At 50.3% G+C, this 13,110-nt stretch overlaps 1 protein-coding gene across 1 annotated transcript in view; it reads left to right on the forward strand.

Annotated features, from left to right (window-relative positions):
- LOC139264127 (polycystin-1-like protein 1) overlaps nucleotides 1-13,110 on the forward strand; it is a 245,772-nt gene that overhangs the window by 8,387 nt on the left and 224,275 nt on the right. The window lies entirely within an intron of this gene.

Consider the following 13,110-nt stretch of genomic DNA (forward strand, 5'->3'; position numbering starts at 1 on the left):
ACCAGTTCTCTGTCAAGCTGCATTCTACAGGCACAGCGTGTCAATAATGGATAGAATATATGTTCAATCCTACAATATTTCACATGCTGAGTCTCAGATCTGCCAGGTAGCTTATAGTGAGGAAAGTAAAACCAGAGGGAGAGTTACCACGTTTGCTATCTCACACCCTGGATGGGCAGCTACAGAGCAAAGCTGACAGAGAAGGTATCATCTTCTCATCTGTGCATGTTAAAGAGAAACCAAATAGGAGTTGAAGAGAAAAATATCTTGAAGCAGTATACCTGCAAAAAAAAGAAATAATTTCAGAATGTTTTAACTATGTGATTACAATCAAAACTAGTTGTATATTCACTCTGGGAACATTGAGAAGAATTTTAATCGATGCATCTTTTATATGATCATTTTTTAGGAATATTAAATAGAGTACTATCAGCTCAAACAAATTATTTTAGTGTTACAATGTAAAAGATCTTCATTTACAAAAAATCCATAATAGAATCTTGTGTATTTTGATACCCCAGAATCAGAATTCTTTGGCTTACAATTCTGAAATTGCTGCCATCATATGAAGATGTATTTTGCGGTATTGGCACTGAGACAGGTCTACCACTGGAAGCCCACTTAATGTGGGGAGCGGGAAAATGTATGTAGCAGTTGTATTAGAATGGGTTAGGTCGATGGTTGATGGAAAGGGGGATGAAGGGATACGAAATATGGTGGGCACATAAAATTGGGACTACTGCTTGTGTGGAGCATAAACACCAACGGTTTCCACATTGTAGTCAGTAGATTTTGGGTTGAAGCACCACTCCAGAGATTTGAGCGCATAATCCAGGCTGATACTCCAGTGCTGCACTGTCGAAGGTGCAGTCTTTTGGATGAGATGATAATCTGAGGCCCCATCTACCCTCTCAGCACTATTTTCAGAGGAGCAGGGGAATTCTCCTCATCTCCTGGCCAATATTTACTCCTCAAGTAACATCATTAAAACAGATTATCTGCTCATCGCCTCATTGCTGTTTGTGAGACCTCGTTTTGCAAATTGGCTGCCACATTTCCTACATTATGAGTGACCGCACTTCAAAAGTATTGAATTAGCTGTAAGGCACTTTGCGACATCTTTGTGTTAACGGTGCTATATAAATGCAATTCCTTTCCTTTAATTCCTTTGTAAATAATACAAGATTGTTTGTTTTGTTTTCCTGTTTGATTCTCCACTGAAATGTTCTTGGGTCTGTGTCCTTTCAATCACGAAAGCTAGATTCTAATCTGACCATGAACAAACCAAGACAAATGGGAACAGACCTTAGTGTCATGTATGCAACCTTCATACAACTGTAACCTTCATGTAACTGTAACCTTCATGCAACCACACTGTACACTGTATATATGTCCTGGAAATGCACACCTTGACCACAGGGGGTGAACTTGTGGGAAACACTCCTCACCTGGGTATTTAAAGGGAGGTCCCACGCAGGGTCATCACTTCTTGGTCCTGGGAATAAAGAAAGGTCACGCAGTGACCGTGTCTGCAGTACATGCCTCGTGTGATTCAGTAGCAAGGTGCAGGGCCACCACATTTGGCGACGAGAAATGGGAATCACCGAACCACAAGGATGGCCACCGGTAGCACAGAGGAACGTTACTGTGTGGGTGAGGACTGGGACGACTTCGTTGAGAGACTCCAGCAGAGTTTTGTCATGAAGGACTGGCTGGGAGCGGCAGCGGCTGACAAGCGGAGGGCGCATCTACTGACCAGTGTATGCGTTGATGAAAGACCTGCTCGCACCCGAGAAGCCGGCGGACAAGTCCTTCGAAGAGCTCAGCCAGCTGATCAGTGAGCATCTCAAACCGGCGAGTAGCGTACACATGGCCCGGCACCGGTTCTACACACACCTGCGTCGGGAGGGACAAAACATCTCGGACTTCATTGCAGACCTGCGCCACTTGGCCAGTCTCTGGAAGTTCACAGACGCCTGCAGGGGGGAGATGTTAAGGGATTTCTTCATTGAGGGCATTAGTCATGCTGGGATTTTCAGGAAGCTCATAGAGACCAAGGACTTGACTTTAGAAGGGGCGGCGTTGATAGCTCAGACCTTCATGACAGGGGAAGAGGAGACCAAGCTAATTTACGCGCGCAGCTCTGGTTCCAACCAGAGATGGACCAGGGAGTTAACTTGGTGAACGCAGCTCAGGACACCGCAGGCAGGCAAAGGCATTTTGAAACCGGCCAGGCAGCAACAGACGCTAGGGTGGGCCCGCAACAGAGACAATGGAAAGGGGATCGGCAATTCACGCCATCCCGAGGAACAATGCGTCCCGTGATGGGACCATTGACACCCACCATCAGAGCGCTTAGAAACAACCAAAGGGACAATCAGAGAGGAATGCCTGGTAACAGTCCTTTTGTTAACAACAACCTCAGCTCATGCTGGAGGTGTAGGGGTAGACATACTGCGAAAAGCTGCAGGTTCCAGCAATTTATCTGAAGAAATTGCAACATCAGTGGACACTTGGCCAGAATGTGCAGGAAGGCTGTAGCGAGGCTAATCTATGAGACAGAGGAGCCAGACGGGGGGTCTGCAATGCAGGATGATGCTTGGGGCAAAGCCATGGATGCTGAAGTTCAGCGGGTTCATGTGGCTGACGTCCACAGCTCATATACCAAAACGCCACCCATGATGATGAAAGTTTTATTGAATGGCATCCCGATGCGCATGGAGCTGGACACAGGAGCCAGCCAGTCCCTTATGAGCGCCCAATAATTTAAGAGACTATGGCCACACAGAGCTAGCAGGCCAAAACTGGAACGCATTGACACGCAGCTACGGACGTACACCAAAGAGATCATCCCAGTGCTAGGCAGTGCATAATTGGTGGTCACACATAATAGGTCAGAGAACCGGCTGCCACTCTGGATTGTCCCGGGAAACGGCCCCGCACTTTTGGGGAGGAGCTGGCTAGCCGAGATGAACTGGAAATGGGGGAGATGTGCACGCCATTTCATCTGTGGAGCGAAGCTCATGCTCACAGGTCCTACAGAAATTCGGGACACTGTTTCAACCAGGGGTCGGGACTTTCAAGGGCACCAAAGTAGTGATACGCATCACCCCGGACGCCAGACCAGTGCACCACAAAGCCAGAGCCGTATGTGATGCGTGAGAAAATTGAAGTTGAATTGGACAGGCTGCTCAGAGAGGGCATAATCTCAGATGTTGAATTCAGTGACTGGGCAAGCCCCATCGTTCCTGTTCTCAAAGTGGATGGCTCGGTCAGAATTTGTGGCGACTACAAGGCCACCATCAACCGAGTGACACTGGAGGACCAATACCCGCTTCCGAGAGCGGAGGACCTTTTTGCCATGCTGGCAGGTGGCAAGCTGTTCACCAAGTTGGACCTCACTTCGGCCTACATGACTCAGGAACTGGCTGAAGAATCCAAGCTTCTGACCACCATCACGACGCACAAGGGGCTATTTATCTACAACAGGTGTCCGTTTGGCATTCGTTCGGCAGCCGCTATCTTTCAGAGGAACATGGAAAGCTTGCTTAAATCCATTCCTGGAACGATCGTATTCCAAGATGACATCCTAATAACAGGTCGAGACACCGAGGAACACCTCCAAAACCTGGGGGAGGTGCTATGCCGACTGGACCGGGTAGGCTTGCGGTTGAAAAAGCCCAAGTGTGTGTTTTTGGCCCCAGAGGTCAAGTTTTTGGGCAGGAGAGTTGCCACAGACGGGATTCGGCCCACCGAAGCTAAAACGGAGGCGATCCGCCGGGCGCCCAGGCCCGGCAACACATCTGAGTTTCGATCATTCCTGGGACTTTTGAACTATTTCAGGAACTTTCTGCCGAACTTAAGCACATTGTTGGAGCCGTTACACGTGCTCTTGCGTAAAGGTTGTGAATGGTTTTGGGGGGACGGTCAAGAACGGGCTTTCAATAGAGCGCGGAACCTCCTTTGTTCTAACAAGCTGTTGACCTTGTACGACCCCTGTAAAAAACTGGTTTTAACGTGTGATGCATCACCCTTCGGGGTTGGGTGCGTGTTGCAGCAGAGTAATGATGATGGCCGACTCCAACCGGTGGCTTATGCCTCCAGGTCGCTCTCCCAGGCAGAGCGTGGATACGGCATGGTCGAAAAGGAAGCACTCGCTTGTGTTTATGGTGTGAAAAAGATGCACCAGTACCTTTTCGGTAGGCGGTTCGAGCTAGTAACGGACCACAAGCCGTTAACATCCCTGTTAATGCCAATCCGTCAGTTCGCATACAGCGATGGGCTCTCACGCTGGCTGCGTATGACTACACCATACAGCACCGGCCAGGCACCGAGAATTGCGCTGACGCGCTCAGCAGGCTTCCACTGGCCACCACCGAGGGGGTGTCGGAGCAAAGCGCTGAGATGGTCATGGCCGTTCAGGCTTTTGACACCGCAGGCTCCCCAATCACAGCCCGCCAGATCAAAATCTGGACCAACAGGCACCCCCTCCTGTACATGATAAAGAAATGTGTTCTGACTGGGGATTGGCCGCCCGCACACTGGGCGTGCCCCAAGGAGATCAGACCATTTCACTGACGGATGGATGAGCTCTCCATCCAAGCCGACTGCCTGCTATGGGGCAGCTGGGTAGTCATGCCCCAGAAAGAAAGGGAAGCATTCATCAGGGAACTCCACAGCGAGCACCTTGGCATCGTGCTAATGAAGGCCATTGCCCGGTCACATGTATGGAGGCCGGGAATTGACTCAGACCTGGAACACTGGGTTCACAGGTGCACGACGTGTGCCCAGCTAGGCAATGCCCCCAGGGAGGCCCCCCTCAGTCCGTGGCCCCGGCCCACCAGGCCATGGTCACGCGTTCACATAGACTACGCAAGCCCGTTCATGGGGAAAATGTTCCTAATCGTTGTCGATGCATACTCGAAATGGATTGAGTGCATCATATTAAACTCGTGCACGACATCCATCACAGTGGAGAGTCTGCACACGGTTTTCGCGACCCATGGCTTGCCGGACATTCTGGTCAGCGACAATGGCCCGTGCTTCACCAGCAATGAATTCCAGGAGTTTATGTCGGCTAATGGCATCAAACACGTCCGGCCAGCGTCGTTCAAGCCGGCCTCCAATGGCCAGGTGGAACGTGCGGTCCAAGTCATAAAACAGGGCATGCTCCGTATCCAAGGACCCTCCCTTCAGCACCACCTATCGCGCCTCCTGCTGGCCTACAGGTCCCGCCCGCATTCGCTCACGGGAGTCCCGCCAGCGGAACTACTCATGAAACGCACGCTTAAAACACGGCTGTCCCTCATTCATCCAGCCCTGGCAGACATTGTTGAGGGCAAGCGCCAGTCCCAAACCGAGTGCCATGATCGAAACGCAAGGGGGAGGTGTATAGAAATTGATGACCCGGTATTTGTTCATAACCATGCTTTCGGACCCAAGGGGCTTGAGGGCACCGTAATTGGCAAAGAGGGGAATAGGGTCATAGTGGTCAGACTCAACAATGGGCAGATATGCTGAAAACAGTTGGACCAAGTAAAGAAAAGGTTCAGCAAAGACACTGAGGAAACTGAGGAAGAGCATGAGATGTTACCCCACCACTGCCAGTGGACGAGCAACAAGGACATTCACCAACATGCACAGTCCCTGCGGCCAGCCCGGACAGGCCGGAATCACCTCAGGTGACAGAGATGCATGCCAAGGCTCAGCCACCATAGTCCCAACTGCAGCGCTCCACGAGAGAGCGTTGACCACCTGAAAGACTTAACCTTTGACACAAAAAGACGTGAGGGGGGAGGTGATGTCATGTATGCAACCTTCGTACAACTGTAAACTTCATGGAACTGTACCCTTTATGCAATCACACTGTACATTATATATGTCCTGGAAGTGCACACCTTGACCACAGGGGGTGAACTTGTGGGAGACACTCCTCACCTGGGCACTCAGGTATTTAAAGGGTGGTCCCACGCAGGGTCATCACTTCTTGGTCCTGGGAAGAAAGAAAGGTCACACAGTGACCGTTTCTGCAGTACATGCCTTGTGTGATTCAGCAGCAAGGTGCAGGGACACCACAATTAGTAACAACAATAAATTGATATGTTTGTAGAAATCAAACCATTTCTTTAAACAAATAAAGAATACTATATAAATAACATATATTTAAATTTATAAAAGCAAAATAATGCAGATGCTGTAAATCTGAAATAAAAAGAGAAAATGCTGGAAATACTCAGCAGGTCAGGCAGCATTTGAGACTTAATGATTCAAATTGATGACCTTTCATTAGAGATGTAACAGGGAAAGGTGGAAGGGGAGCAAAAAACAAAAGGGATGGTCTGTGATTGGGTGGAAGGCAGAAGTGATCAAATGACAATAGGGATGATGGTGCAAGGCAAAAGGGGATGTAATGGGACAATAAAAGAAACAAAAGATGTGTCTAGAGGATCTGAAAATGACAAAAGCAAAATCATTGCCAACAACTGCTGTCTGAAAAAAATGGGAGCAGTGGTTATGATCTGAAATTGTTGAACTCAATTTTGAGTCCAGAAGGCTGTAAAATGCCTCATCAAAAGATGAGGTCTGTTCTTCGAGCTTCCATTGAGCTTTATTAGAACTGTGTAAGAGGCCAAGGTCAGAGTGGGAGTTGGGCGGAGAATTAAAATTTCAAGCGGCTGGAAGCTCAGGGTCACGTATGCAGACTTAACGGAGTTTGGCAACCAGTAACTAGTGGGGTGCCGCAGGGATCAGTGTTGGGACCCAAACTATTTACAATCTATATCAACGACTTGGAAGAAGGGACAGACTGTAATGTAGCCAAGTTTGCTGATGATAGAAAGATGGGAGGAAAAGCAATATGTGAGGAGGACACAAAAAATCTGCAAAAGGACATTGACAGGCTAAATGAGTTGGAAAAAAATTGTCAGATGGAGTATAGGGCCCAAGTTTCCACATGATTCGCGCCTGATTTTTAGGAGCAACTGGTGGAGAACGGACTATTTTAGAAATCGCAATTCTCCACATTTTTTTTTCTGCAGTTCTAGTCAGGTAGAACAGTTCTAGTTTAGAACAGAATTTTTTCTTCAAAAGGGGGCGTGTCCGGCCACTGACGCCTGATTTGAAAGTTTCCACAGTGAAAACGTACTCCAAACTAAAGTAGAATGGCGCCAGTGAAGATTTTTGTAGAACTGAAAAAACCTGTTCTACACATTAAAAAATCAGGCGCAGGTTACAAATTAGGCGTCCAGAACGAGGTGGGGGGGAAAGGAACTCATTAAATTCGACAATAAATCCTTACTTATACTTCTACAAATATTATACAAATAAATCCAACCTGAATAAACATAAGCCAAGAAAAGATTAAATAAACCATCTTCCTACCTGTGTGAAAGTGCTTCAGCCAGGGAGAATTCTGCAGCTGTTCGTGCCGCTGAGCGAGAGAGGGAGGGAGAGAGAGAAGGGGAGAGGGAGAGAGGGAGGGGGAGAGGGAGAGAGGGAGGGGGAGAGGGAGAGAGAGGGAGGGAGAGAGAGAGGGAGGGAGGGAGGGAGGGAGAGGGAGGGAGAGGGGAGGGGGAGAGGGGAGGGGGAGGGGAGGGAGGGAGAGGGGGGGAAGAGAGGGGGGGATCGGGGAACAGGAGCGGGTGTCGGGTCGGGGGGGGGAGCGGGTGTCAGGTCGGGGGGGGGAGCGGGTGTCGGGTCGGGGGGGGGGAGCGGGTGTCGGGTCGGGGGGGAGCGGGTGTCGGGTCGGGGGGGAGCGGGTCTCGGGTCGGGGCGGGGGGGGAGCGGGTGTCGGGTCGGGTCTCGGGTCGGGGGGGGGAGCGGGCCTCGGGTCGGGTCGGGAGCGGGTCTCGGGGCGGGGGGGGGGAGCGGGTGTCGGGTCTCGGTCGGGGCGAGGGGGAGCGGGTCTCGGGTGTCGGGTCGGGCGGGGGGGAGAGCGGGGGTGTCGGGTCGGGGCGGGGGGGGAGGAGCGGGTGCGGGTCGGGGCGGGGGGAAGCGGGTGTCGGGTCGGGCGGGGGGGGGAGCGGATGTCGGGGCGGGGGGGGAGCGGGTGTCGGGTCGGGGCGGGGGGGGAGCGGGTGTCGGGGCGGGGGGGGGGAGCGGGTGTCGGGGCGGGGGGGGGGAGCGGGTGTCGGGTCGGGGCGGGGGGGGGGAGCGGGTGTCGGGGCGGGGGGGGAGCGGGTGTCGGGTCGGGGCGGGGGGGAGCGGGTGTCGGGGCGGGGGGGGGGAGCGGGTGTCGGGGCGGGGGGGGGGGAGCGGGTGTCGGGTCGGGTCTGGTCGGCGGGGTGGGGGGGGGAGCGGGTGTCGGGTCGGGGCGGGGGGGGGAGAGCGGGTGTCGGGTCGGGGCGGGGGGGGGGAGCGGGTGTCGGGTCGGGGCGGGGGGGGGAGCGGGTGTCGGGTCGGGGCGGGGGGGGGAGCGGGTGTCGGGGCGGGGGGGGGGAGCGGGTGTCGGGTCGGGTCTGGTCGGCGGGGTGGGGGGGGAGCGGGTGTCGGGTCGGGTCTGGTTGGCGGCGGGGGGGGGGCAGCGAGTGTCGGGTCTGGTCGGGCGGGGAGCAGGAGCTGGCCGTGGGAGGAGCCTCATTCACGCAGCCCCAGTGAGGCCATTCGGCCAGGGCTAGGGGCTGCGTGCTTCGGGCCCCTCCCACACAGTTCGGCACCTGGAGCTGCTGCACTTGCGTGCCGACTGTAGCGCGCATGTGCAGAGGTCCCGGCACTGTTTTCAGTGCCGGGACATGGCTCCGCCCCTCCCACAGCTCGTGCTGACTGCGCCGAGGGCCAGAGGACCTGTAAGTCGGTGGAGAATACCAACGATTTTTTTAGGCGCCGTTTTAGGCGCGAAAAACGGGCGCCCAGCTCGGAGGGGCGCCCGTTTTTTTTCTTGTGGAAACTTGGGCCCATAATGTTAGAAAGTGTGAGCTCATGCACTTTGGCAGAAAAAAATCAAAGAGCAAGTTATTATTTAAATGGAGAAAGATTGCAAAGTGCCGCAGTACAGCAGGACCTGGGGGTATTGTGCATGAAACACAAAAGGATAATATGCAGGTACAGCAAGTGATCAGGAAGGGCAATGGTAGTCTCTGGTATTGCAAAGGAGATGGAGTATAAAAGCAGGGAAGTCTTATTACAGCTATATAAGGTATTGGTGAGGCCACACCTGGAATACTGCATGCAGTTTTGGTTTCCATATTTATGAAAGGATATACTTGCTTTGGAGGCAGTTCAGTAAACGTTCACCAGGTGGATTCCAGGGATGAAGGGGTTGACTTATGAGGAAAGGTTACATAGAAAATAGGTGCAGGAGTAGGCCATTCAGCCCTTCGAGCCTGCACCACCATTCAATAAGATCATGGCTGATCATTCCCTCAGTACCCCTTTCCTGCTTTCTCTCCATATCCCTTGATCCCTTTAGCCATAAGGGCCATATCTAACTCCCTCTTGAATCTATCCAATGAACTGGCATGAACAACTCCCTGCGGTAGGGAATTCCACAGGTTAACAACTCACTGAGTGAAGAAGTTTAGACATAGAAACATAGAACATAGGTGCAGGAGTAGGCCATTCGGCCCTTCGAGTCTGCACCGCCATTCAATGAGTTCATGGCTGAGCATGCAACTTCAGTACCCCATTCCTGCTTTCTCGCCATACCCCTTGATCCCCCTAGTAGTAAGGACGACATCTAACTCCTTTTTGAATATATTTAGTGAATTGGCCTCAACAACTTTCTGTGGTAGAGAATTCCACAGGTTCACCACTCTCTGGGTGAAGAGGTTTCTCCTCATCTCAGTCCTAAATGGCTTACCCCTTATCCTCAGACTGTGACCCCTGGTTCTGGACACCCCCAACATCGGGAACATTCTTCCTGCATCTAATCTGTCGAAACCCGTCAGAATTTTAAACGTTTCTATGAGATCCCCTCTCATTCTTCTGAACTCCAGTGAATACAAGCCCAGTTGATCCAGTCTTTCTTGATATGTCAGTCCCGCCATCCCAGGAATCAGTCTGGTGAACCTTCGCTGCACTCCCTCAATAGCAAGAATGTCCTTCCTCAAGTTAGGAGACCAAAACTGTAAACAATACTCCATGTGTGGCCTCACCAAGACCCTGTACAACTGTAGTAACACCTCCCTGCCCCTGTACTCAAATCCCCTCGCTATGAAGGCCAACATGCCATTTGCTTTCTTAACCACCTGCTGTACCTGCATGCCAACCTTCAATGACTGATGTACCATGACACCCAGGTCTCGTTGCACCTCCCCTTTTCCTAATCTGTCACCATTCAGATAATAATCTGTCTCTGTTTTTACCACCAAAGTGGACAACCTCACATTTATCCACATTATACTTCATCTGCCATGCATTTGCCCACTCACCTAACCTATTCAAGTCACTCTGCCGCCTCATAGCATCCTCCTCGCAGCTCACACTGCCACCCAACCTAGTGTCATCCGCAAATTTGAAGATACTACATTTAATCCCCTCGTCTAAATCATTAATGTACAATGTAAACAGCTGGGGCCCCAGCACAGAACCTTGCGGTACCCCACTAGTCACTGCCTGCCATTCTGAAAACTTTCCATTTACTCCTACTCTTTGCTTCCTGTCTGCCAACCAGTTCTCAATCCACATCAGCAAACTACCCCCAATCCCATGTGCTTTAACTTTGCACATTAATCTCTTGTGTGGGACCTTGTCGAAAGCCTTCTGAAAGTCCAAATACACCACATCAACTGGTTCTCCCTTGTCCACTCTACTGGAAACATCCTCAACAAATTCCAGAAGATTTGTCAAGCATGATTTCCCTTTCACAAATCCATGCTGACTTGGACCTATCATGTCACCTCTTTCCAAATGCGCTGCTATGACATCCTTAATAATTGATTCCATCATTTTACCCACTGCCGATGTCAGGCTGACCGGTCTATAATTCCCTCTTTTCTCTCGCCCTCCTTTTTTAAAAAGTGGGGTTACATTGGCTACCCTCCACTCCATGGGAACTGATCCAAAGTCTATGGAATGTTGGAAAATGACTGTCAATGCATCCCCTATTTCCAAGACCACCTCCTTAAGTACTCTGGGATGCAGTCCATCAGGCCCTGGAGATTTATCGGCCTTCAATCCCATCAATTTCCCCAACCCAATTTCCCGACTAGAACATAAGAACATAAGAATTAGGAACAGGAGTAGGCCATCTAGCCCCTCGAGTCTGCTCCGCCATTCAACAAGATCATGGCTGATCTGGCCGTGGACTCAGCTCCCCATAACCCTTAATTCCCTTATTGGTTACAAATCTATCTATCTGTGACTTGAATACATTCAATGAGCTAGCCTCAACTGCTTCCTTGGGCAGAGAATTCCACAGATTCACAACCCTCTGAGAGAAGAAATTCCTTCTCAACTCGGTTTTAAATTGGCTCCCCCGTATTTTGAGGATGTGCCCCCTAGTTCTAGTCTCCCCGACCAGTGGAAACAACCTCTCTGCCTCTATCTTGTCTATCCCTTTCATTATTTTAAATGTTTCTATAAGATCACCCCTCATCCTTCTGAACTCCAACGAGTAAAGACCCAGTCTACTCAATCTATCATCATAAGGTAACCCCCTCATCTCCGGAATCAGCCAAGTGAATCGTCTCTGTACCCACTCCAAAGCTAGTATATCCTTCCTTAAGTAAGGTGACCAAAACTGCACGCAGTACTCCAGGTGCGGCCTCACCAATACCCTATACAGTTGCAGCAGGACCTCCCTGCTTTTGTACTCCATCCCTCTCGCAATGAAGGTAACATTCCATTCGCCTTCCTGATTTCCTGCTGCACCTGCAAACTAACTTTTTGGGATTCATGCACAAGGACCCCCAGGTCCCTCTGCACCGCAGCATGTTGTAATTTCTCCCCTCAAATAATATTCCTTTTACTGTTTTTTTTTCCAAAGTGGATGACCTCACACTTTCTGACATTGTATTCCATCTGCCAAACCTTAGCCCATTCGCTTAACCTATCTAAATCTCTCTGCAGCCTCTCTGTGTCCTCTACACAACCCGCTTTCCCACTAATCTTTGTGTCATCTGCAAATTTTGTTACACTACACGCTGTCCCCTCTTCCAGGTCATCTGTGTATATTGTAAACAGTTGTGGTCCCAGCACCGATCCCTGTGGCACACCACTAACCACCGATTTCCAACCCGAAAAGGACCCATTTATCCCGACTCTCTGCTTTCTGTGAGCCAGCCAATTCTCGATCCATGCTAATACAATTCCTCTGATTCCACGTATCTTTATCTTCTGCAGTAACCTTTTGTGTGGCACCTTATCGAATGCCTTTTACAAATCTAAATACACCACATCCATCGGTACACCTCTATCCACCATGCTCATTATATCCTCAAAGAATTCCAGTAAATTAGTTAAACATGATTTCCCCTTCATGAATCCATGCTGCGTCTGCTTGATTGCACTATTCCTATCTAGGTGTCCCGCTATTTCTTCCTTAATGATAGTTTCAAGCATTTTCCCCACTACAGATGTTAAACTAACCGGCCTATAGTTACCTGCCTTTTGTCTGCCACCTTTTTTAAACAGAGGCATTACATTAGCTGCTTTCCAATCCGCTGATACCTCCCCAGAGTCCAGAGAATTTTGGTAGATTATAACGAATGCATCTGCTAAAACTTCCGCCATCTCTTTTAATACCCTGGGATGCATTTCATCAGGACCAGGGGACTTGTCTACCTTGAGTCCCATTAGCCTGTCCAGCGCTATCCCCCTAGTGATAGTGATTGTCTCAAGGTCCTCCCTTCCCACATTCCTGTGACCAGCAATTTTTGGCATGGTTTTTGTGTCTTCCACTGTGAAGACCGAAGCAAAATAACTGTTTAAGGTCTCAGCCATTTCCACATTTCCCATTATTAAATCCCCCTTCTCATCTTCTAAGGGACCAACATTTACTTTAGTCACTTCTTTCCATTTTATATATCTGTAAAAGCTTTTACTATCTGTTTTTATGTTTTGCGCAAGTTTACCTTCGTAATCTATCTTTCCTTTCTTTATTGCTTTCTTAGTCATAGGATTTCCCTCAATTCCTCCTTCTTACTAGACCCTCTGACCCCTTTTATATCCGGA

This window comes from Pristiophorus japonicus, chromosome 5 (assembly GCF_044704955.1).
Source record: "Pristiophorus japonicus isolate sPriJap1 chromosome 5, sPriJap1.hap1, whole genome shotgun sequence".
In the NCBI taxonomy this organism is placed as follows: domain Eukaryota; kingdom Metazoa; phylum Chordata; class Chondrichthyes; family Pristiophoridae; genus Pristiophorus; species Pristiophorus japonicus.